The sequence below is a fragment of the Panthera onca genome, chromosome A3 (genome assembly GCF_046562875.1).
Source record: "Panthera onca isolate mPanOnc1 chromosome A3, mPanOnc1 haplotype 2, whole genome shotgun sequence".
NCBI lineage: Eukaryota > Metazoa > Chordata > Mammalia > Carnivora > Felidae > Panthera > Panthera onca.
The window spans coordinates 80,545,279-80,572,045 of record NC_138341.1 but is presented as its reverse complement, the minus strand read 5'-3'; the positions used below and the strand labels follow the sequence as shown (position 1 = coordinate 80,572,045).

The window sequence follows — 26,767 nt, the reverse complement described above, 5'->3', positions numbered from 1 at the left end:
CTGCATTTTAAAATGGTAAATGTTTAATTTCATGTTATGTGAATCTACCCTCAATACAAATAAACAAAACAAGTAAGCACAGTATTCAAGACTTTCCTTCCCCCAACTCAGTGAATTTTCTTGCATGCCTTGGGTCCACATGCCCCTTTCAGGACTGGGGCATTGCTGATGAAGCCTGGAGTAAGGGCGTGGCTCTAGGAAAGGAGAAGAGAGAACAAATTTAGGTGTGGTTTAAGAGGTAGAATTGACAGGGCTTGAGGATTAAATGTTGAGGAGTATATGAGAAAGGAAAGAAGGTAGGAGGACTCCCCATTTCTGTTTTGAATATTTGAATATAAGAGAAAGAAATGTTTTCCCCTTGCCAGGGACCTGATGTGGTCAATGCTTGGATAATTTCCCAGTGGTTGGCATAGGCTTGCATGGAGCATTTTCTAGGTATGTCCAGAAGTAAATATAGCCTGAGGATACAGATGAGTGGTCCTGTGTGGACAAGGATAATTGAGGATCAAACCCAAAGAAGCTTGCCAAGGACAAAGCAAGAGGTCAGAAGTAGGCAAACTCAGGAGTGGAAAACAGGAGCAAGTTGGTAACAAGGCAGGAAGGATTTTACAGGTTTCATGGAAAGGTAGATGAGTTACAGACTAGGGTTTCATTTTGGCCAGTTGGGCCAGAGTGTCTGGGGGACGTTATGGGAGAGCAGCAGAGACTTGTGAATACATGGATGTGGGCTTGAGAAGAGGCCACCCGTGGAGAACATGAACCACTAGATTAATAGCCCTGGAGGGGGTGGGAACTTTGGCAGAGGAATGGAAGCCTGACAATAAGAGAGATTACCTGATCCCAACCAGGAGAATGCAGAGTATGGAGGACAAGAGAGAAGTTCCAGAAGGAAAGACATGTTCACTGGTATCAAACACTGCAGGAGGACAGATAAGACAGGAACTGAAAAAAGTATCCATCAGTAAGCTCCCTGGTGACATTAGTGAAAGTAATTCCAGAGATGAATGGGGTAGAAAGGAAGTAAGCGAGTGAGGCAAGAAGCCCTAATGTTGTGGGTTGACTAGTGAATGGAGATGAGGTGATAGAAATGCTACAAATAGAGCAGACTTGGGTCATCTGATTACTCACTTAGTGCACCTTCTCTCCCAATGAAAATGTATTCTAGAAAGTTCTAGAAGACTTATTATAGACCAGAGGCAAGATAAGGCTTTTCATTATGGTCTCTTGTGTGTGAGAAGTTTGGGGAACCAGCAGAACTTCAGACAAGTTAAGTAGGCCATTTAAATCCATGTACTTGATGATAAGAATGTATTTAAGGGATTCCAAAAATGTTCCTGGGATTCTTTTAAGGAGTCTATATAGAGTTAGGGAGAGGCAGAGCAGTAGAGTTCACCCTTGGCCAATATACCAACCATATTCTTCTGGTTTGTGTCAGGTGGTCCTCCAGAGTGGGGTCCAGGCTCTTGCTTTCAGCCTTCTGGTAGCCTTTGCCCTGCAGTGGGTAACAGGAGGGCAGTTGGGTGTCTGGTGGGGAAATGACACTGGTTGGCTTAGTCACTCGCCTCCACACTTTCACATCCTCTATCAGCACCTGCACACTTCAGTCGCGACCACACACACTCTTCCTGTTTATATAGAAAGTGCCATTCAGAAAGCTTTGCCAGTGAGACGGGAGCTCTACACACAGCCTCAGAAGAAAGAAATCGGACGACTTATTTGGGAGGGAAAGAAAAGGAGCCTGTAAGTTGAGAGGTAAGATCAAGCCAGAGAGCGTCTGGGTCCTCTGGACTGCCTTGGGTGGAGAAGAAGTAACTACTGCTTTGTATGTTCCCTTTTGGGGGATGCATCAGGGTAGCCTGGCCCTCCTCCTCAGGACTGGACAGCCAGGAGCACCTCCATTGCACCCTATAGAGATAATGCAACCTTGGGTGAATGGCTGGACAGACTGTGGAGGCAGACTTGGAACATGATCAGAAAAGGTCACAGAATTCATGTGAGTGAATCATGTGAAGAATATACAATCTTGATGTGGACATGCTGACACCATTTGTGATGATAGCTAGGCCTATGAGCCTTATGAACAGTATGTCTGAACTTCATTTAGGCCAAAAAAGAGCCTACGACATAGTCACAGCATAGACTCCCGTGAATGGTCACAGAGAATGATTTCCCAGAGGCCTGGTTACAGGAAGGTTTACCCTAAGGCCGTCACTGTTTCTTCATAAGTAACTCAGAACACACGGCCTGCTCATCAACAGGGTCTGATAACACTATCTCGTATTCTTTAGACAGCACATTATATACTATGTACGCATGTATGCTTGGGTGTACACATATCATGCATATATATTTATATATGGTACATTATATGTATATATACACCCATATATATACACACATAGACACACCTAGAATACAGAATAGCAATAGTGACAATATTTTTGCAGGCAGAGAACTAATGGTATGACAAAGGATTTTTTTCCTAATATGTGAATTCCTTGCTATTCAGGCTCTTACAAATGTAAAAATGAAATCATATTTAAATATGCAGTTCATAATCCCTTTTATTCAAAGGGTTGTAAATTCCATGAGGTAGAGACCGTTCGGGTATTCTGTGACCTGATATCGCAACAAAAATAGCTCAAGCCAACTGTTACCAGTACCCACAGCAGCACCCACAGCAGCAAAGAAGTGGCAGTAAGCTCATTCTTTAGTCTTGAGTGTACACACTAATCAAGTAAAAAAATTATGGTGTCTGCTTTTCTCAAAAGCATTTGCCCCTTAGTGTGAAGTGGGAAGAGTTCCCTCCTCTACCTAGGTCTGTCAAGGTTTCTCATCTCACTGCTGATGTGAAATTACTACAGTGAAAGTAACACAAACAATGTGCTAAGGTTTTTGTTCAACTGTGGTTCTCTTCCTCTGGGCATCACCTGCATTTAGTGTTTAGTCATTTTTGTTCATTTTGCATTTAGAAAATGGAAAAATATACATTGCTCATTCACTGGATTTCTGAGTTCCAATCTTAACTCTAACACTTGCTGTGACTTTGGGCAAGTCATTCATTATACCACTCTGCATCAGAGTCCTGACGTCTGTAAAATGGGTACAATAGTCTCTACCTCTTAAGTAAGGTTTAGTGTAGCTAATAGATGTCAAGTGCTTAGGAGAGTGCCTGGCCCATTGAAAGGGCTCAATAAGTGTTAGTGGCCATCATCATCATCATCATTATCCTCCTCTTTTTCACAATTAAGCTGTCAGACTTGAAGGGAAATGGTAGAAGAGTGGGAAAGATTGAAGGTAGGTTGTGGGGTAGGTAAATGAGCGTAGAAGGAGACATAGATGCGGCCAGAACAAGGACACCTGACACACAAAGTGTAAACCCTGCAAAGGTGCAGTGAGTGGGAGGCTGGGAAAGGAGCCTGGGGCAGACTTCCCTAGGAGTCCCACTGGCGGGAGGAGCAAGGCTCCGGAGCTTGGCAGGTTTGATTATACAAGCTCTTATACCTCTTGTGTACCCACGTGCACAGCAACCTGGGAAGTAGATGTGTGTAACTGGCATCCAAAGAACAGTACATAGCATGCATTCAGTGTCTCTCATGTGTGCTCCCCTGTTACATGCCTTCTCATGTTATCGCATCAGATCCCTTGATGGTGCCTTTTTAGACCATAGCTGATAGCTGGCCTAAGGGTGCAAAGCTGGGTGGGATTGGGGAGAGTTGCGGTCTGACCATCTCCAGGCTGTGTTCCTAGTGCCAGTACTATACTCTACAGTACTAAGTGGTGTTGAAATGTGACTGATGAGGAAGCCAGGTCCTAGAGAATTAAGAAACAAGTTCAAAGTCATGCTGGGATTTAAAGGTATGGGGAGGAGCTGGATGCTGGTCTCTGATTTCTAGACCCTTTATTCTACATATCAGTTCAGAGGAAGGACTTATATCCTTGCATCCTGCCTCCTGAGGTTGAGAGCTATGGGTCTCCTTCAGTAAATCACTTTCTCTTCCACGCTTCAGTTTCTTTACCTGTAGAGTGGGTATAATAACCTGTCCTACATATTCACAGGGTTTTAGAAGATTCCAGTGATGGAGCATTTATAAAGTACTATTCTTTCTTATTCATGTAGGAGAAAAATGTTGAAAGCGACTTTCAGTACAGGCAGTTAAAAGAAAAGGGAAAGGAAAAGGATAAATGATGTTGGTTCTTAATGATGTGTTATTAGGTGGGATTTAGCTCATTCTTTGAAATAGCTATTTTGCACTTCCTGGCACCAGTGTTCCATAATCTGTTGAATCATTCCCCATATATGGGAAGTTAATTTATTGCCAACTTTTATAATATTACAAATCAAACTACAGCGACTGTTCTTCTATAAATCCTGTGCTACATTTTACCAGTTCTTTTATTTTTTGTGAATCTGATCAGCAAATGGTGTTCTCATTTTTGTTTTCATTGGCTTTTCTTTGATTATCAATGTGTTGATTCCCAATGTTTTAAAACATAACTGCAAGAAAATAAAAACATTATCCCTCATCCAAAAAACAGCCTAAATCCATGTTCCTTTTAAAGTGAAGTAGCACCATTTTTCTCGTGATTAAAATACAAGCAAGTATTTGTGTACATATGTGAGCCTACTGAGAAGTGCCTTGCCAAAGATTCCTCTTTGTACCTTTTATCGGTGCTAAAAATGGGGGGCTATCATGAATACAAGACAACTAGACTCCCGTGATAACTAATAAACATGACAATTTGATTTATTAATGGTCTTCTGCTGTAGTCTGTTGACAGATTTTTCTTTATGGAAAAATTACCATGGTTTAAATCTCTATCATATGGCACTTAATTCAATCGACAATATGTTACCAATTAGATCCCGCTTAAACTACCATCAGCCAGCAGACCACGGAACGTGTTAAGTAGGACAGCAATCAGGTAACTAGTAAAATGCTTTGTGGCAGCTTTCTCATCACCAAGGAGCAATGCTGAAACAGTGGAAAATGAAGAGACAAAGGGCAAATACAGCATTTCCTTTTCCCCATTCTGAAAAAAAGAAATTGTTTCACATTTTCCTAAAAGTGTACGAAGAGTTTGTGTTTGAGTTGAGAGTTGCAGGATATTCACTACCCCTCTTCTCTCCATCCTCTTGCCACCTTTGATGCTAAATTTGCAAGCTGAAAGACCATTCTACTCCAAAATCCTCTCTAATGTGATAATATAGAACTTCAACTCAGTCATGGTGTCCCATTTAGTCATGTTTTCTAAGAGTTCACCTTTCTCTCAAGCAACAGGGGTTGACTGTGGTAAGAAAATTCTTGTTAAGTGGGATGAGCTTCTTTTCTTATTTTTGTCTTGGAATCTGGCTGTTATGAGCCAGTGTGCTGTTACAAGAGAGAGGAACCAAATCAAGCTGTGTTAAACAAAAAGGCAATCTTCTGAAACAATTTTGGGGGCTGACCAGACATAAAGTAGAGCAGCAAGAGAGGGGCTCTGAAGGCCAGGCAGTAAGAACACCATCAGGAACCACAGTAATGAAAATGTGAACACAGCCTGGGCCATGTAATGTGGGGACCACTGTGACAGATGTGACCTCAAGTGTCCCCACTTTGGGGCCATTACTTATGTAAAATACAGAATCCCAGAAAGAAGGGAGAGTGTGATGAGCTGCATCTAGGTCACATACCCGCCCCTAGGGAAAGGTCAGGTCTGTCCATTTGACTTTAGGTCCTACCTCCCAAAGCTATGCACTAGGGAGCATCCTCAAAAGGAAGAATGGAGTGGTATAGGAAGGGGTGGACAGTTGGAAGGTGACAGCCAAAAATGCAAATGTCTGCCCCATGGTTACCACACTGCAGCCTCTGGGTGGAGGCTGATTAGTTATAAATGCAAGAGATCAGCCATTGGTGGTTTGTTTCTATAGATAAGTGTACAAAAGGAGGAATTAGGAGACTAAGGTCCCACTGCTTCCTATATTCTCATTCTGGTCACTTTGCTTCTCCAGCTTTGCTTTCCTTCCACAGCATGAGACCAAGGGATTTTCGTAAGGACCTGGCAATAAATGGAACTTCCTTCTAAATCAAAGTAATAAGTACTGTTTCCTCAGCTCTTACCTACCCCGAGCATTTTTTAGTCATTTCTGGAGTCCCCATAACAGCCCTACTATGTAGATATTCACATATAGAGAATAGAAGCTCTAGGGTTAAGTGACCTGCCCAAGCACACACGGTTAGATGTGAGCTTCAAACCCAGACTTCCCTGCTCTGAAACCTCCCACCTGAGCCAGCCTTAAGGCGACCCCGAGTCCAGGCTACACAGCAGCAACACATGTGGTATTGTTTGAATAAAAACCCCCTTTTCCTCCAGGACACCACTGTGTGTGTGTGTGTGTGTGTGTGTGTGTGCGTGCGCGCGCATGCGTGCGCGCACGTGCGCACACACATGCATGTGTGTGCTCTAGGCACACATAACCAGGAAAAATGCTGAGGAGAGAGGGGCTCAGAGGAAAAACATCCCATATGTTACAACTTTGCCTCAGCTGTCCCTGTTTCTAAATACCGTGACAATATTTTCTGAAGCAAAGATCAAAGGACATATGGTCTGACTCATGGGTTAACAAAGGGAAAAATATTTGAAATTGGAAATATCTGGGACAATTTGAAATGGGTAGCTACAGTCATTCTCAGAGCACCTGGAAATCATGGAGATCTTTGTGAAACACTTTGAAATATTGGCATATTAAATCCCATTCTCCAAACAAGGAATAATTTTATCAGCAGAAATTAGGACAGCCTTGTACATTGGCTATCTGATTCCATAGCTGTGAAACCTCATGCCCATGAAAATAACAAAGGTGTTGAAATCTGTTTGCATCACCTGTAAAATCATTAGAAATAATAAGAGAGTTCTTTATACAAAAATAGATTTCTTATTAAAAAATAGTGAGTAAGAAAATATGAGAAAAAGGGATATAATTCACAAAAGCACCTACAATTTAAATACCTAGAAAAGAACTTAAGAGAAAACACATGAGACTATATGAAAAAAATCTACTTAGGTTTGTGAAACATAAATGGAAACACATAACGTGTGGAGACTAGATAAGGAGACTCAGTATTAACTCTCACCAAACTAATTTGTATGCAAAAATACATATATAAAATAAAGTTTTCAGTGCATTTGGGGAAGAAGGGGACTTGATAAAATTCCAATATAAAATTCTGATGAATTTTAGTTTAGAACAATGAGGATATTCTTGGGGTGGGGGTGGAGAAGAAAAAGTGGTAGGGGGGCAGACTTGGTGCTTGCCTTGGGTATGAAAGTTACAGTGGGGGCACCTGGGTGGCTCAGTCATTAAGCATCTGACTTTGGCTTGGGTCACGATCTCACAGTTCGTGAGTTTGAGTCCCACATTGGGTGAGTTTATGCCCTGCTTCGGGTGAGCCCTGCTTCCGGTGAGCCCTGCTTCCCTCTCCCTCTCTCTCCCTCCCTCCCTCTCATTCTCTCTCTGCACCTCATGACATTCTCTCTCTTTCCCTCTCTTTCTGCCCCTCACTTAATTGTGCCCTCTCTCTGAAAAGAAAAGAAAAGAAAAGAGAAAGAAAAGAAAGAAAGAAAGAAAGAAAGAAAGAAAGAAAGAAAGAAAGAAAGAAAAATTTTCAGTGGTCATATGGTTCCAGATGGATCAGTGAGAGAGAGGAGAAAGTTCACACACACATACACTCATGCATATGCAAATTTAGTGTATGATAAATGTATTGAATCAATAATATCAAGAATGAGGACAGTAATATAAAGAATGGTCAGTCTTCATTTGGTTTGATTCTTTGGCAGATCTGACACTCTTATTCATTCTTTTCTTACCAAAGCAACTTCCCCCTCTGCCTCTAGAACATTACTCTCTTACTTCCTATCCCAGTGGTGGCTCCTTCGCCACCTCCTTTTGAGGTTCCTTCTCCAATTCTTCCAAGTATCTAGATGGTGGAGTGCCCAATGTCCAGTCCTCCAACTTCTCTGCTCTGTCTCCATTCACTCCCTAGGGCATCTGGTCTGATATGACCATAGAAACACTAATGATGCCCAGACTTACTGCCCAGCCCTGACCTCTCTTCTGACTAGACACCTGGCTGTCTGACAACACTCAGCATCTCTACTTGAATGTATATTCAGCCTCATAATCTTAACGTGTCCAAAACAGAATTCCTGATTTCCCTGCCTCCAGCCCTGCTCCTCCTGCAGCTTCCTTTCGTGTCAATAAAAGCCTTCTCTATTCTCCCAGTGTTAGGCCAGCACCTCAAAGCCATCCTTCACACCTTTCCTTCACAACACACATCTAATCCATCAGCAAATCCCATCTATGTGTCCTTTGAAATATATCCAGAATTGAATCACTTCTCACCACTCCAGCCTCTACTGTCTGGTTTCTTACCTGCTCTGCACACTGTTTCCTTTCTACACTCTCTCTTCTTCACTCTGTTCTCAGCACAGACCCAGAGGAATTCTTGTAAAACAAGTCAAATCATATGATTGCTCAAACCCCTTCAAGGGCCTCCTTCCTTGCTGTTCCAGTTTTCTATTGCTGGATGACCAACGATCCCAAAACATAGTGGCTTAAAACAACCTTTCAATTTTGCTCAGGATACTGTGGATCAGGAATTAAGGCATTTAGGTGGCGGCTGGACTGGAGGATCCCCTTCTGAGATGGCTTCTTCATCCACATGCCTTGTGCCTTGTGGCTCCTTGGCCTGTCTGTCTATTTATGTGGCATCTCATCTTCCAGGGCTATGTGGCTTGGGCTTCTGGTGGTCTTGGGGTAGTTGTAGTTTTTCCATCGTGATGGTCCACTAAGAGGCAGTGGGGGCTACTCCCAGGACAGTTACAGCACCTTTTCTTATTGGTCTAAGCAGTTACCAGGCCTGCCCAGATCCAAAGAGGTTGAGGTCAATGCCACATTGCAAACAAGCACATGGGATATATCTGTGGCCATCTTTGGGAAATGTAATCTGCTACGCTTATCCAGTCTCCAAATCCAAAGTACTTAGATAACCTATCAGGTTCTACATGATATGACTCCTGCTACCCTTCTGACTTCTTCTGACACCCTTGTGATGTCTCCCCTAATTTGTGGCACTGCTTCAGTCAGAGTGGTCTCTTTGCCAATCTTCAAACACACCAAGCATAATCTGACCTCATGTTTCCTCTGCCTGGAATGCCCTTCCCTGGGTACATAGGTTGCTTCTCACTTCCTCTAGGTCTCTGCCCTAACATCACCATTTCAGAGAGAACTTCCTTGACCACTCTGTGTAAAATAGCCATTCCAGCCCCTCTTTGTCCACCACATTTAGCACCACCTAACATACTACATGTTTAGTTGCCCTTATCTGTCTCTCCCTATTGTAATGTAATGTATCCCCAGGACCTAGAAAAACACCTGCTCATCATAGGTTCTGGATAAAGATTTGTTGGATAAATGAATTATAGGATAATGAGCTTTCCAGTAAATGATGTTAAGACACTGTCTAACTGTTAGGGGTCATGGGGAATAGAGTAAAATTAGATGCATTCTAAACTAAAATAGGTTCTAGAAAGATTTTAACATATTATAATAAAGCTTGAAAGTTACTAGAGAAAATTCAGATGAAGATTAAATAATCTTGGGGTGAGAAAGTTTTTGTAAGTCTGATACTAAATAAATGAAATATAAATAAAAATAAGACTGTCAAAAACACCACACACAAAAAAGATGTACAGCAAACTTGGAAAAATCCTTCAATATATAATGAGTGCATGCTATCCTTAATATATAAAAAAACTCTGTAAAATAAACTAATAAAAGAAATGTGTGTGTGTGTGTGTGTGTGTGTATGCCTAATTATGCATTTGGGAAGAAAAATTCCACTAGCTGTGTGGTAGTGGGCAAGCTACTCAGTTGTGTAAAAGTGGATGCCGTGTGGCCTCAGTGAGCAAATATATGTACCTTTCTTAGAACAGTACCTGTCATGTGGTAGGTGCTGAATAACCATTGTCTTTTAATGTTATTATTATCTCCTAGTGCCATGTGTGACACATAGGTGGAACTTTCAAGTGTTTATTAATTACTTCATTCCTTCATTCCCTGGGGCACACCTGTCATGTGACTTCAGAGGCAGCACCCTGCTTTTTCCCCCCTTGACTCATAAATACAATGAAGAGAAGGTGAGGTAGAAGCTCTTTCTTAAGAACTCTATTTTAAAAAGCAACCTCTCCCAAGAAAACTGCATTTATATCATATCAATAATACTGACCTGAAAATCATACTCATTCGAGTAGTTAAGGGCTAAGAAATTAGTCTGTTATGCACTCAACCAACACTTCCTCTGTTTGGTAAAAAAAAAAAAAAAAAAAAAAAAAAAAAATATATATATATATATATATATATGTGTGTGTGTGTGTGTGTGTGTGTGTGTGTATACACATATATATACAAATATATATTATATATATAAATATATATTTATATATATTAATATATATTTATATATATAATATATATTTATATATATAAATATATATATAAAATAAAGTATGTCCATGGAGTCTGAGTGTCACAGGAATAGTGGGCTGTCCTGTTCTTAAAGATATTGGGTGTCTTGGGGAACTGAAATATTGAGTCCATCTTTGTTTTTCAAATGGCATATTTGCAGTTTGAAGTCAGAGAAACTCTGGGCTGAAAATGTTGCTGTGGAATTTCTGGCCATTAATTTTATGAGTCTGTTATTCAATCTTTATTGTTGCTTGGCCTGCAATTATATTTTTGTGCTTTAGGAGATGCTCGGCAATCTTTGTTTAGAAATAGTGAGTGTCTAACCTTCCTGACTGGCAAATGCCCTTCTGTTGACTCAATGGAGATCTTTGAGTATTGATGGTGCTTCAGTTGGGTTGTCCTGTGAGACAGCACATGCTCAAGGAAGCTGTGAGGCAGCCCAGAGGTCTCTTCATCCCAAACTGCATGAAATGGTTTTGCTCACAAACCTTCTAAAAGAACCCCAGAAAACTTTGTATTTCAAGGCTTCTTGGAAGTCAATATTTGAAACTGCCCCTTAAAAAAAAAAGCCATGGGGCTTTTATTTTTGAGACAGTGAACATTCGATGCACTGTAGTAAGACTGGTACGGGCAATGACCTGCACAGGGGCACATTGCTGAGTGTGTGAATGAATAGGGATTAATATCCACCCTACACTCCATGCACCTGGAGGAAGAGATGATCTTTCTCAAATTCTCACAAAGCTACCAGCATCCCATCAAGCCCTGTGCCCATAGGGCTGCACCCTTCAGAATGGGTGTCTCATGTGCGTGTACACAGGACAGGCCTGGGAGAAGAGAGTGTCCTGTGTGGTAGAAATCTGTGGGGTAGGGGAGTCAGGAATGGAGAGCTGGCATGAAGCCTTGACCACAGAGCAGTCTTGGGCATATCAGTTTTAGAAAGGATGATATTTGCAAATAGAATCTAGTCATAGATTCCATTAGCCCTGAATGTATCATTCAGCTTCTAGAAACTTCTAGAAAGTTCTTTGTGTACCCTACCCAAGTTTGGAGACTTCTCTGTTAATCATTGTTTCACATGTCACATGCTCTTAACTAATAGGGAGATACTGAAAGTGTGACATATGCAGTATGTCTCCCTTAGGACAAGGATTCCTGCCAGTGATATTTGGCCATGACCCACCTCCTTCACATGGACAATGCAATTTGTATGAGGCAGAACCACATAGAGGCCGTTGTAAAGGCTTTGATGAGTGTTAGATCTCAACTCAAATTCTAGCTGTGCCTCCTAGTATAAACTAACATTAATGATCACTCATCCAGCACTTGCTATGTACCAGGCACGAGTAACTGTACAACTATGGGTAAATTACTTTCCTCTCTGAGTCTCAGTTAACTCTTCAGTTCAATTAGGGATAATAATACATCCGGGTTGTTGTGAGGATTTAATGAGATTGTATGTAATGCATTCAGAGTACCTGCAACATACTAAGCACTCAGTAAAAAGTAGCTATTTTTTATTATTTAGACACCGGACCCGCATCAACTTTAACATGCCTATTATTTGAAGAAGAAGTAAATTAGACATGTTGGGAAGAGGGTTAATTTCTCAGATTGGTGGAGCATTCTGTGAATAACAATAGTAATTTTCTAAATGGCTCTGAGCAACTTGGAAAAGAACGTGCATGTAGCACAGACCCTGTTGGTTTCCTGGAGAGTAAATTGCCCTTTGGAATGGCCTGACCATTACTTGCTCATAATGTAGACTGTTTTATATATACACTTAGTTATAGCACATTTGCCAGGAAAACTACTAGTCTGATGTTTTTGCCTAAATAGCCAGTCTTTTTTTTGTCTCGAATAAAGTGTCAAATAACTGTATATGATTTAGATTTTATGTTCAGCTGATTATTTACATCAGGAAGCATCAATCCAGAGTAATTGGCAAGTGGGTACACATTCAAATGATATGATGATATCCCTGCTACATTTTCCTGTGATTCTGGGGAGAAAATCATTAGGGATTCTTGTTTCAGAATCTCATCAAAATAGATCCTTTGGTTTAGTTAAGTGGTTGCTGCTGTGAAGTTTGCCAATGGTAGGAATGTAGCTGAAATCAGGGAGATTCCGACCCATTAGCTACAGGCCTGTATTCTGCCCAGCTGCTCTCCTGGTGCCGCAGTCCATACATTCCTCACTGGACTTAGCAGATGAGCAGCTTGGACAAAGGCGACAGATGGACTGAAGGTGCCTGACCGTTGATCCTGACCTCTGACCAATCCCCTCTCTCTGTACTCTAGAAATGTGTCTATGGGAAGGATAAACAAATTAAATATCTCAATGTTGAACCTTAGAGGTCATCTATTCTAACCATACTCCCCTTTTCCAACACATTTTGATAAGTAGTCATCAATTTAGTTTAACTACCTCTGGCAGCAACAAAAGCCTCACGGCCCCTTGATAGGGCCATTTCTTTTCCAGAGAGTTCCAATTACTTGAAAGTCCTTCATTTCAAAGCGAAATCAGCCTCTTTGTAATTTTGACTCTTGTTTCCCATTTTGCCTTTCTGGTGTCACAGTGAATATAAGAATATGAGATTGACTTAGACACACAGATCATAAATTCTCTGTATTCCAGGCATCCTCTGAGCCAAATAACAATAACCAACATTTATTAATCTCCAGTGGCATGGGTTGGAAGAAGCAGGCTCTGGAAAACTCATTGCTTGAACTCTGAAATTAACCTTTCTTGAATGGGTCACTCTGGTCATCCTTAACTGACCACAAAAAAACATCAGAAGCCTCTTGAGAGTTTTTCCTACGAGAATAGGCATGGAAGGGAGGGGGAGAGAGAGAGAGAGAGTGCAACTAGGGGTGGTACTGTTCATACTTGTTACAAAGGAGCTGACAGCTGAGAATGGGGACTAGCAAGAGAGGGTCAAAGATCTACCTGCTCCATGACTGTTTTCCGACTAATGTTGACTCCTGCACCAGATGTACACCATCTCAAGAGTTCTCCATGCCTCTAGGTAACTCATCAGCATCTATTTTGGGAGCAGGAACTTCCTAGGGGTTGCTCTTCTCAGGTTGTGTTTACTCAGACATTCAGAGTTCTTGTGTGGCAGGGGTGGGTGCAATAGTTGAAGCTCAGGGGTCAGGCAAAGTAGAGCCTGGGGCCACCTGGGGTCCAGGAATCAGCACAAGAAGTGCCTGAAAGGAATCAAAAGGCCTCCAGTCTGGTTCTGACTCTACCACCAGCTGTATGACCCTGGGCAGATATCCTCAACCTTTTTGAACCTGGTGTCCCTTACCAGCTGTTAAAAGGGAATAACCACCACCACCATTCCACCTACACCATAGTGATGATGTGAGAATTAGATGAGACAATGGAAGTAAGTGACAATGAGCTCCTAGCTGAGATGACTGAGGGATCAGGACTGAACATTCTGATTGAAATGTGAGAAATGCGGGTCAGTAATCCTGGATTTTCTAAATAATGAGTCATGGGCACTAAACACCTGGCTGCATAATTTTACTTTTTCTCTGTCTGGATGAACTGTGATTGCAGAATTACCTCCTAGAGAGGAAGGGATAATGCAGCACCGTGCCACCACCCAAGATTACAGACAGTATTCCTAGAACCTCACAAAGCAGCTGGCAGCTCATTGAAGCAAATTTATATGCATCAGCACTGTTTTCATCTTATACTTTAAACAACTTTAATTAATGACACCCTCCTTTCCCAGTGTGTCAACACAACTCCACCTTTTCATTTTGAAAGAACTTAAATAAATATAGAAATAAAATATTCAATTATTGGACCCAGAAATGAGAAAATATAATTGATTTGAGAGGTTTTTGCTACAGAAATTCCCCAGGGGCACTGACTACATTTTATTAAAAAAATATCACACACTTATATTTCTACATTTCTTATGTAATAATTTTTAGTTTCTCATGGGGAAAATAGTATTATTGAAGGAAAAATAATTATGACAAGTGTTAAAGATTAGTGAGCCAGATTCCCCTGGTGTGCAACCAACATCCTGGGAGTAAGTTAAGTGCCTTAGGAAGTGACATGAACTCTTGTCATTGAGTAAATTACTGCTTCGATGCACTAACAAGGACCCTAGTGGATTGGAAGAGTTCATTCAGCTTCCCAGAGCACCCAGCCTAATCCCTGCGCAGCATTTGTGCTCTGAGAGAATCTGGATCTGTGTTCATCCACATCTATTTCTGTCTTCTAAGAATAGGCACTTCTTCAGGGTAGAGGCTGTATCTTTACAATTATCATTGGCATCTGGCCCGGCCCCATGCTCTTGAGAGCCCAGTAAACACTCCTCTGGCTTCTTGAATAGGATGTGCTTTGCCACTGATCAATGCCTAAATTGCCCTGATAATGTTTCTCTGCCTTCCTGCTAAAACAGTATCACAACTTCCTGACAAGCACCAAAACCTTGATGATAAAATTCAGCTCTTCCCCGCTCCCACAAGCATTCTCTGCACATCTTGTTCAACTTATGCAACAGATACACAAAGTATGCAATAAGTTGACCATATTCTACTCAGTCATCTAATACGTAGTATTTCCTTCTTCTTTGAGAGTTCAGAATTATTAGATACTGAAAATCAAATCCAGAAGCCTAGACCATTCCTGATAGGCCAAGAACAGAGTTATATGCAAGCTATGGTCCCAAGTGTAAGCACAGAGCTAGGAAAACCTAGCCTCACTGGTGATAATGAAATAAAAAGAAGTCATAGGTCTCACTTCATGTTTCTTGAGCAATTCATCAGCATCCCCACATGGCCTACAAAACCGTTAGAAGTGGCCTGTGCCTACTTCCACAGGCTCACACAGAGCACTCTGTGCAGCTCACCCCTACATCGCACTCTGCCCCAGCCACCTGGATCTTCTCTCCACCTGAAGTCTTCACATGTGTTCCTCAGTCTGGAACTCTCTTTCCTCACCTGGCTGATTCCTTTCCTCACCTGGCTGGTTCTCATCTTACTTGTCACTTCCTCAAGGAGACCATCCGCATTCATGGCATGCTGTATTCTCCTGTGTACTTTCACTATTGTGATTGTTTTCATCAAAATAATACCTTTATCTGGTAACCATTCAATGTTGGGAAGAGACAGCCCCTGGCGCTTCTCCTCTGCACTCCCAGTACTGTTTCCCAGAAGTCACCTTCTTTTCATTCACCATTTATCAGCAGGTGTGCCATTCTAGGCACAAGGGATACAATGTCAGACAGATGAGACAGACAAGGTTACTGTTCTAAGAGATTGTTTACATTTTCATTTCTTCTGTTCTTTCCTCCATACAGACAATATACCTATAACTCTATTTTTAAAAGTGTATCAATACAGGGTATTATTTACAGGCTCTTCAACATGAAAGTTGATAATTTAGCTCAGTCCTACCACCCTTCCCCCACAACCCAATCCTAGACATTCCCAGTGTCTGACATTTATATTGTCATCTTTTGTTATATTTGTTATCTATTGTTCTTCCTGTGTTCATATTTATAATTTCTAGTATTATATTACATCTATATTTCTCATTTCATTAACTTTTTATAATATTGTATCTCTTTATAATATTGTATTCTCTTTTATAATATTGTATATCTCTTTTATAATATTTATCTCTTTATAATATTGTATTCTCACTTTAAAAGATAAAATTATTGATGCCCCCACCATTTTATCTACCTTCCAAGTCTCATTTTGTCAGATAAACATATACCTTACATTTTGTCCTAAAGTTGCAACCATGTCTCCATGATTCATCCATAGATTGGTCAAGTCATGTGTTATAAGTATATTCTTTTTAATAAGTCTAACATCATAACTCCTGGGCCAATCAGGAGAGCATCAAGGTTCAATGGAATTTATCTCTTTGTTTTTATCCTCCAATATTGACGTGTTTTAGTTTGCTTCATATTTGAATTATGGTTTTACTAAACATTCAGATTTATTATACACTCCTTACCCTACCAATGATCCCTCAAGTTTCCAGTGGGTGCTGTTGGAGTTCTTTTTGCACTATGTGTCTGTGTGATTAGTTTTCCCCAACCCTGTCTTTTCTATCAAGTCCTGCTTTTCTCCTGGAAACCTCCATCCCCTATCTCCCCTCCATCCTTCTATTCCAATCTGTACTGGTTGCCCTCTGCATCTGTGATTCAATTGTCATGTTGCAAAATTTTCCCACTGCTATCAGGAGTTTGGATTGGCACTACAGATTCCTGGACCACACAAACGTCTTCTTGTTCTACTTTTGTTCCTCTGGGTATATCTTCAAATGCCTTTAAAGGAAAGGATGTATGGCAGATAAACTTTCTGAGATCTTTTTGTCTGAAAACATTATTCTGCTCTCATATGTGATTGACATCTGGCTGGGTATAGAAGCCTTTAGAAGTTTCTTTTTATCCTTGGTACTCTGAACATCAAAGATGTTACTAGGTATGGCTCTCTTTTCTTTAATTGTTGTGGGCATTCAGAAGCTCTTTTAATTCTGAAGGATTTTGTCCTTCAGCTTTGGAAATTTTTTCTTCAAGTATTTTTTGATACTTTTTTTCATCTCCAACACCACATGTGAGACCTCCTAGATGGATTTTCTGGTTTCTAGACTGATCTTCCCTCTCATAGTTTTCAATTCTTTCTCTTTCTCCCTATATTCTAAGAGAATAGAAACTTTGGGTTTATTTTCTAGGCTTTCTGTAATTAATTTTTTTTCTCAACCAGTATTATTTTTTTTAATCTGCAAGCACTCTCTTTAATTCTCCAATTTTTTTCCTTAGCATTTTGTCCCAATTTTAAGGATGTTATATTTTCTCCAGAATGCCCCCACCAAATTAATTAGAGTACTTTTTGTGTTGTTTTCTGTTCCCTAATTGTCTTTTTTTCCTCCTTTCTGGGTCAGTTTTTTTTTTTTTATTGTTGTTGTTTTGTGTGTGTGTGTGGTTTGTTTTTGTTCTTGTCTCTATCTTTCTTTTTCATGCTGCAGTTCTCCTTGTATGTCTGGTAATCCTTAATTTTGCATTTCCATTTAAGGGAATAGGATGAAATGACTTGTGTACTTCAAGTGTTTATTGTTTGTAGGTCTGTTTTCTGGCTGACTCTCTTCTTTAGAACTGTGAGTAGAGTGGAGTAGGGTGCTTTAGGGTAGGAGAATGGTGAGAAATAATCATCCTGAAGACTTCTAAATGCTAAAATGAGGAAAGCTTTAGTCTAATACTCTGAATATTAATGCCATTTTACACAGAGGAAACTGAAGCTCAGAGACCTGCCTGTGCTTAAATAGCTCATAAGTGATAAAGCCAAAATTTGAACCCCAGTTTGCCTGATGAACACATATAGTCTCATTTGACAAAACCAAACAAATTTCTGTGTAAATTGAAAATTAGTGTTAAATGAATAATTAGTTCTGTCTTTGGTGTGAATATCTGCTTTCATGTGCTATCTAGTTCAAGCTTCTGCCTTGATGGTCATATCTACAGTGGCACACCAGGGACTCTGCACCTTTCCACTCATATAACAAGCCATCTTTTTCTCTTAAACAATTAATCTACTCTCTGCTATTAAAGAAAATGAGATAATTAAATTTCACTTGCACTCAGAAGGCATCTAAGCAGAATTAACAGTTTCAGAGGAACTATGTGCTATGGAACTGGAGGGAATAATTTATTTCTGAATTGGGCAGGTCCTGAGATGGTAGAAATTTCCTTAATTATTTTTAGTAGATGTTAACAAAGCCACATTCTTTCTAATTCTAAGGTTCATGTCTACTTCAATCTTTTTAAATCCCTTTTATGAAAAAACTGCTGACAACAGATAATGATTGTGTTATTAGACAATTACTTCTAGAAATTCAAAAATAAGCATTTATCACCTAGTATATACCAGACACTATGAAATTAAACATTGTTTTCCTAACTCAACATTTCCCACACCTTCCTGGGAGGTGGTACTAGATGTTGCATGAAGAATGCATTCCAAGGTCAAATAAGTTTGATCAAGTTTGGGTTAAGTAAAGTTAGTTTTCCTTTCATTGCTAATATTTGGAATCTCTTGGAGATTCACAATTTTGGAAATGCACATTTTTGAAAATGCTTAATTTAGAAAACACACATTTTGTTAGACATTGACTTAATTTATTAAAGAGCCATTTTGCTTTCCTCTCCTTTCCAGAGACAAGTTCTCAATTACTCATGCTTGGGCCATCTCTCTCAGCCACGTGGCTTTTCATTTCAGAGTAATATTCAATTTTTACTACTTTGGGTTGGGTAACCTCACTATTATATTCATCTTTATTCTCTGCTTTTGTATTATGACCATCTCTTAATTCGCAATCACCTCCACCCCTGCGTTCTTGAATAATGCTGTATTTTAATACAGTTTCCTCATCTATAAAATATCGACACACAAACACATGAGGGTTTAGTGAGAAATGAAAAAGAAAAATAACAGCCTATTCTAATATATGAGGTGACAATAAAACCATTAAAATAAAATTTCTGATTTTGGAGAGTTCTTTATGACCATCTCAACCTTTAGTAAATAATACCCCATTGTGGTAAACAGCAAAATCAAAACTCTACAGACTCAGGGCACATGGCTGCTCAGTAAGTGGAGTGCGCGATTCTTAATCTCAGGGTTGTGGGTTCGAGCCCCACATTGGGTGTAGAGATTACTTAAAAATAAAAATCTTAACAATGACAACTATACAGACTCAAGCTCTAATGACAGAGAATGACCAATTAAAAAAGGCTATAAGAGGATTACAGTCGTGTAAATATGGAGAAGGTAATTTGAGACCATAACACTCAGCAAAATGCACCAATCTCTTGAACGTGAATTTCCCCAATTTGTGACAAAATATCATGTGTTTGTTATTACTTTGATGCCTCCTCCTCTATCCATCACCTTGTTTAGTTTATGGCATCACTGCCCATCCATCTGCCTGAGTGAGAACGTCAGAGTCATCCTCATTGCTTTGCTTGCCTTTCTGATTTGAACTAATCTCTTGTCACTGGCCAAACTCATTTAAGATCCAGCTCAAAGCCTTGACCAGCTCAGGCACTTTCTAACTAAATGTATTCACCCAATAAGCATTCTTTGAGCATTTAGTGTGCCAGGCATTGTCCACGATTGCTGACTGGTACTATACAGAGCAAATATATGGGAAATTCATTTATATACCTTCACTGTGGGCAGCCACTGCTGTAGCTGACATGACCCCTCCTCCTTCATCACCATCATCTTTGGAATAGATATTTTATACCATTTTACCTTCACACCTAAACCTTGATATTAGTAGTCCTTGAATCTATTTCTACACAGACTGGTCAGATTATATTAAAAGGCTGGAATAAAGTGTAGGACTGTTCAGTCTCACAATATGTTCTGAAAACATTTTAATTGTTTCCAGAAGTTAAAGGGGGGATTTATTTCCACTACTCAGGTAAGTGAGGGTAACCAGAACTATATGCGTAAATGTGGGCCTAACCCTCAGACCTCAGGCTTCTAGTTGGTTAAGTATTCACAGGGAATAACCAGAACCAAAATCAAAACCAAAACCTTGTCTTAGTAGGCAAGGCAGCAGGACCTTTAAGTAACTTAATACATTTTATTCTTATTATAATTTCATTTCTCCTCCATAAAAGAGCTTCAAGTGAAATGACTACTGTGGAAGGCCTTGGGTTGGGCTGTTAGAATCCTTAATGAGGGGGTACTTGGGTGGCTCAGTCGATTAAGCATCCAACTTCAGCTCAGGTCATGATCTCACAGCTTGTGGGTTCAAGCCTCACATCGGACTCTGTGCTGAACGCTCAGAACCTGGAGCCTTCTTCGGATTCTGGGTCTCTGTCTCTTTCTCTACCCCTCCCCTGCTCACACTCTGTCTCTCTCTCTCAAAAATAAATAAACATTTAAAAAAAATTTTTTTAAAGAATCCTTAATGAGGGTCAATTCTGTAACATGGTTCCCATCAAATGTGTCCAGTCAGAGTTCTTGTGGCAACACATATTCCATTTGGGCTGAGAAGGTTAACTTTTCACAGTCTTATACTTGAAAAGTGTTACCTTTCATTTTGTCAATTAAAAGTTTCTCTAAGGAGCTTCTCAAGACCTGATAATGCCTCTTCTTATGGATTATTTATTAAACATCATCACTTACATGACCAGGTGATACCTCTTTGCTGCCAGACTCTTTTCTCCATGTTCTTATTGGTTGGTTTTGATGCTTGCTAACCTGATTGTTTTAATTAGATCCTCAGCCTTTATTCTTAGCAGGATAGTCTTTAAGACATAATCTGTCCCATTCTAACAGAGCAGTTCTGTAGAATAACTACAGACCTATTAATATGGTAGGTGTTCCTTCAAATCGTCACAATATCTTCTTCCATAATAAGCTGAATCTGAGTTTCTCTACCTAATACTCTACACAGGGGGCATACATATAGGAATGGCTGACATAAACCCCGTTGCTGGTTTGTAGCCTAAGGTTAAATACTTTGCCCCTGTAAACCACAGTTCCTCCCCTTTAAAACAGGGTAATGACAGTGCCTACCTCATTTGGCTGTTATGTGAATCAAATGAGAGCATGCATGCATATTGCCTGCTACATTGTAAACACTCAATACTTGTTAGCGACTATTAAACCATAATTAACTATTGTTAAACCCTCTTATTGTTGTGCAAAGTATGCCAAGAATAATATGGCATTGTTTGCTACTTTTATTGACTTTTCACAAGGTTTTGACTCTAAGGTCAAGACTAGGTTAGGACTTACCCGGCGAGAGGTCAATGAAGACTCCTAGTTATTGATGTTTAAATGAACCTGCTTTCAAGTGCCCAACAGGCAAAATTGGCAGGGATAGTCTCCTGAAGGGTAGATAATCTCTAGATATATAAAAACAGGGCCAAGTGGTTAAAAGTAGTACCATAACAATACGGCCCCTGAGGGTAATCATAGGGACTTTTTGCTAGTGCCCCTTTGGCCTTACCTGTGGGTAAAGAAGGAGCTAGTATAAACATTAAAAACAATTAGGGCAATTGTAGAAACTCAGACACATGAAGGCTTACACATCCATGCATGGAAGCATGCTCTAGGGCTACATGTGGGCAAAGCCAGAATTTTCCTTAATTGGAGTTTTTAATTGACCCCAGAATGCAAGGAAGTATTCCACTGGGTCCCTGAATTCTACAGCATAAACACTGCTAAGATTTGGGTATGGGAAAATTACAAAGCAAGTATTGCCAGGACCCCAAAGCCATGACCTAAGAGTTCTTTTCTGAAATACAACACCAGAAAAAAAATCATAATTATAATCATTTTAAAGCTAAAATAGTTGTCTTTGGCAGATATTATTAAATATTTAAATAGTTTATATTCAATAACAACAGTTGCCATTTGAGTGTGCTTACACTAGGTGCCAACTCTGTATTATATGTTTGCAATATTATTCTATTTATTTGTCAACAAAGAATCTATAATCATCATTCACATTTTACCAGTGAGAGAAGTGGGAATCAGAAAGTTTAAGTAAACTGCCAAAAACCATACTGCTAATAGAAGCAAAACAAGGATTTGAACCAGATTTGCTGGCCCCAAATCCTGTGCTCTTAACCAATACACAGGGTAGCTTACATCTATCCTATGAAGGTCATTGTCCAAGCAAATTACCCAAATCCAAATAAAACTTTGTTTTTCATAGCACACACACATCTATTCAATTTATCAAAAAAGTTTTAAAATAATTATGATATAAAGGCATTAGAGATATACAAATTGAGTGAACAATTGCAGAGCCAACCTCCAGAAGAAAAAAGAGATTAAAGAAAGTGAGTGTGGTGTTTAGGGTCACTTTTCCCTGGAGGCCAAATTCAATTTTGGAGGCAATCGTTGAGAGGCTAACACAAGATGTTGACAGCCTTCTGGGGCTCAAGTGGTAATAATGAAGTTAGTATCCACAAGAAAAAACAGCATAGCAAATTCCCATCATTTGGATTGGAATCATGAAGAGTGTACCCTAAAAGAAATGGAGACTTGAAAGTAGACATGCCCCTAAAGGATCTTCAAAATAAATTCCCCTCAACTCATGAAACTATACAAAGATATTCCTTAATTGCTAATGCTTCTATGAACCTGGCAGAAATGGATATCTTTCTCTGGAGAAAGATAACATTATTGTAATCCTCAAATTATTTCTGAAAATCATTTTTGAAAATGCAATGTCCACCATATAATTTAAGAGAATAACTGGATGTAAGAAGGTAAGACAATATGAATGAAGTGTTTTCAGTAGAAAAAATACACCATGTAAATACACTCATAAGGGCTCCAGATAAAGGAGTCATGAGACACAAATTTTAAGATAACTATGTTTACAGCATCTAAATTGAAAAAAAAGATAAGACTGAGAATTTTAGCAGAAGGTGAGAAACTATAAAATGGAATCAAATGGGAATTCTATAATAAAAAAAGTGATACTCCAAATTAAGAACTCAGTGAATGGGTTTTATAGTGGTTTACATACAGCTCAAGAAAGAATTAGTTAACTGGAAGATCTATTAGAAGAAAATATTCAGAAAGAAGCCTTAGAAAGGCAAGAGAATTAAACTTTCAAAAGATGGAGTAAAAGACAGAAATTCTAATGTGTAAAAATTGGAGTCTCTGGAGAGGAAACAGAGAATGAGTCAAACTCAGTAACTAAGGAGATAATGGCTAAGAACTTACCAAAACTGGTGAAAGATATCAAACTCAGATAAGAAGCCCTATGGACCTCAAGTAGGATAAAGAAAAAACTACATCTATGCGCATGATAGTAAAACCTCTGAAAGCTGAAAACTGAAAAGAAAATCTTAAAAGCAGCCAGAGGAAAAAGACTTTACCTACACAGGAGCGACAATATAACTGACAACCGACTTTTTAATAGATATGACAGAAGCCAGAAGACAGTGATATAATATCTTTAAATTGCTGGGGAAAATTCCCTGTCAACCTGGAATTTTAAACTTAGCAAAAATATCCTTTAATTATAAAAGTAAAATCGAGAGGTAGATAATGATGGATACATCGAAGGCTGCTTCCCTCTTCCCATGGCACCACCAAATGTACAGTTATACACAGCAGTTACCTCTCAAAGAAATACAGAAACTATCTGAGAACCTCCTATACATCGGACAAATGAGAAAATACTCACATTGGAATGGTAGGAAATGCCGAGACACACTCTTGCCATAAACCCCACCCCTGACACAGCATCATATAGTTGGGAGGGAACTCCAAATTCCCAGATTCTTCCTGAGGAGTGAAGGTTTGAACCCTACTTTTAGCACCCCAACTTTTTAAGACTCCCACTTGAAGGATGGACCCACAAAGCACCTAGATCTGAAAACCAATGGGCCTTGTGTTCAAGATACCCACAAGACAGTAGCAAACAAAGAAGCAGTTATTAATGGGCATGCAAGCACTTACTGTGCTATCCCCCTCAGACTCAGTACAGAAGGAGCAGGAAAAATCATCCATCTTCCAGTCTCTCTGAAGGGGTCTATATGCAAACTTTGAAAGCTGTTGACTCAGGATCATATTTCTAATTCAGTATACAACTTGAGGCTGGTTGTGATCTGTTCTTGAAACTAGAGGAACCAGCAGACATGTCCCTTTTGCTCTGTCTTTCTAGTATGCTCCAACTTGCCAGTATCTCCCTGGAAGGAGTTTACACTCACATTTGCATCCAGCTTTTGCACTGCTACCTAAGGGATGACTCCCCAGATCACCCAGCTTTGATAGGCAACTAGGCTTCCATTCACAAGCCTCAAAGACACCCCACTGCAGTTATATACCTGGGCCCTGTGCAAAAGTGGCTGATAGAAGCACCATTCCAGATGCTGTTTGAGGGCCTGGCATCCAATTATACTGCATCTAGGTGCTGAATACAATTCTTCCTTTAATGCACTGACAGGTCTTGGTACACCCTCAAATACAGAGAATCACTTAGAATATAGAAAGCATCTTGGATGATTACAAAGGTTTGAAAATCAACCAGGAGCTCAGGCCAGGCTGATTGACAAGTTTGATCTTCTAAAAAGACTACTCTGTCAAGGCTGGGAGAGATGGTTTTATCTAATGACCAAAACCAACATAAAAGATCAAGAAAAATTAATAGAGGAAAGTTCTTCAAACAAAAGATGAAGGTAAGGAGTGAAGGTTTGAACCCTACTTTTAGTACCCCAACTTTTTAAGACTCTAAGCAAATCCCCAGAAGTAGATTTACTGAAGTGGAGATAAGTGATTTACCCAACAGAGAGTTGAAAATAATAGTAAAAGATACTGTCTGAGGTCAGGAAAACAATGTATGAACAAAGTGAGAATTTCAACAAAGAAACAGAAAATATAAACAATTACCAAACAGAAATCACATTGCTAAAGAATACAATAACTGAGCTGAAAAAAATCAATAAAGGAGTTCAACAACAAACAAGATTATGTAGAAGAAAAGATAAGAGAGCATGAAAACAGACAGTAGAATTCAAAAGACCAAAATGAAAAAAGAATGAAAAGTATTGAAGATAGCTTAAAGGATGCATAAGAAACCATGAAAAATATATATACACATTATAGAGGTTTCAGAAGAAGGGCAGAAAGAGAATGGATCAGGAAGTTTAGTCAAAGAAATAATGGCTGAAAACTTTCCCAGCCTGAGGAAAGAAACAGATATCCGGATAAAGGAAACCTAAGCAGTACAAAACAAAATGAATTAAAAAAATCTTTTTTCACTAACACATTATAAATAAAGTGGCAAAAGTTAGAGGTAAGGAGAACATCTTAAAAACAGTAAGAAAAAACAACTTGTTACATACAAGGGAACCCCCATAAAACTATAAGCAGATTTTTCAGCAGAAATCCTGGAGGCCAGATGGAAGTAGGAGGATATATTCAAGTGCTGAAAGGAAAACACTGTCAACCAAAAATACTCTACCCAGCAAAGTTGTTCCTCAGAATTAAAGGAGACATAAAGAGTTTTTTCAGGCAAACAGAAGCTGAAGGAGTTCACCATCACTAGATTGGTACTACAAGAAATGTTCAATGGAGTTCTTGAAGCTGAAATGGAAGGGCACTAAATAGTAACAGAAAAACTTAAGAAAGTATAAAACTCACTAGTAAAGAAACATACAGTTAAATTGAGAGTACTCTAATGTTGTAATGGTGGTGGGTAAATCACTTATAACTCTACTCTGAAGATTAAAATGCAAAAGTATTAAAGATACCTGTAACTACAGTAATTTATTAATGGATATACAATGTAAAAAGATATAAATTGTGTTATCAAATATGTAAAATGAGGGGGAGGAGAGGTTGAAAATGTAGAGCTTTTGTTTGCATTCAAAGTGAAGCTATTATCAGCTTAAAGTAGACTGCATAAATATGTTTTATGTGAGCATCATGGTAACCTCAAAGCAAAAGCCTATAGTACATTCACAAAACATAAAGAGAAAGGAGTCAAAGCATAGCACTACAGAAAATCATTGAGTCACAAAGATGGAGAGCAAGAAAGGAATAAAGGAACAGACATTTTGAAACCAGAAAATAATAAAAGGCAAGAGTAAGTCCAAACTTACCAACAATTACTTCAAATGTAAATGAACTAAATTCTTCAGTCAAAAGATGTAGAGTGGGAAAAAAAGATATACAGTGGCCGAATGGATTTACAAAAAAAGACCCAGCTATATGCTATCTATTAGAGGCTTACTTTAGCTTTAAGGACTAAATGAACTGAAATAAAGGTATGAGAAAAGGTATTCCATGCAAATAATAATAAAAAGAAAATAGGGATAGCTATACTTATGTCAGACACAATAGACTTTAAGCCAAAAAGTGACAAGAGACAAGGAAGATCGTTATATAATGATAGAGGGGTTGACTCATCAGGATGATGTAACAGTGAATATTTATGTACCCAACATAGAAACATCTAAGTATATAAAACAAATATTGGTAGATTTTAAAGGAGGAAAGACAATACAATAATAGCACAAGACTTCAATACTACTCTTTCAACAATGGATAAATCATCGGGACAGAAAATCAATATGGAAAAATCTGATTGAAGCTACACATTGGATCGGGTGGACCTAACAGACATTTATAGAACATTTTATCAAACAGCAACAGAATATATATTTTTCTCAAGTACACTTGGAACATTCCCCAGGATAGATCAATTGTGAAGCCACAAAACAAGTCTTAAATA

The 26,767-nt window shown here is 39.2% G+C and overlaps 1 protein-coding gene across 1 annotated transcript in view; it reads left to right on the top strand.

Moving 5' to 3' along the window:
* Positions 1-1,624: 1,624 nt before the first annotated feature.
* AFF3 (ALF transcription elongation factor 3) overlaps positions 1,625-26,767 on the top strand; it is a 571,024-nt gene continuing 545,881 nt past the window's right edge. Inside the window, exon 1 of the mRNA XM_060645344.3 lies at positions 1,625-1,752. The gene's annotated coding sequence lies outside the window, so the exon portion shown is untranslated. The remainder of the gene's footprint in view (positions 1,753-26,767) is intronic.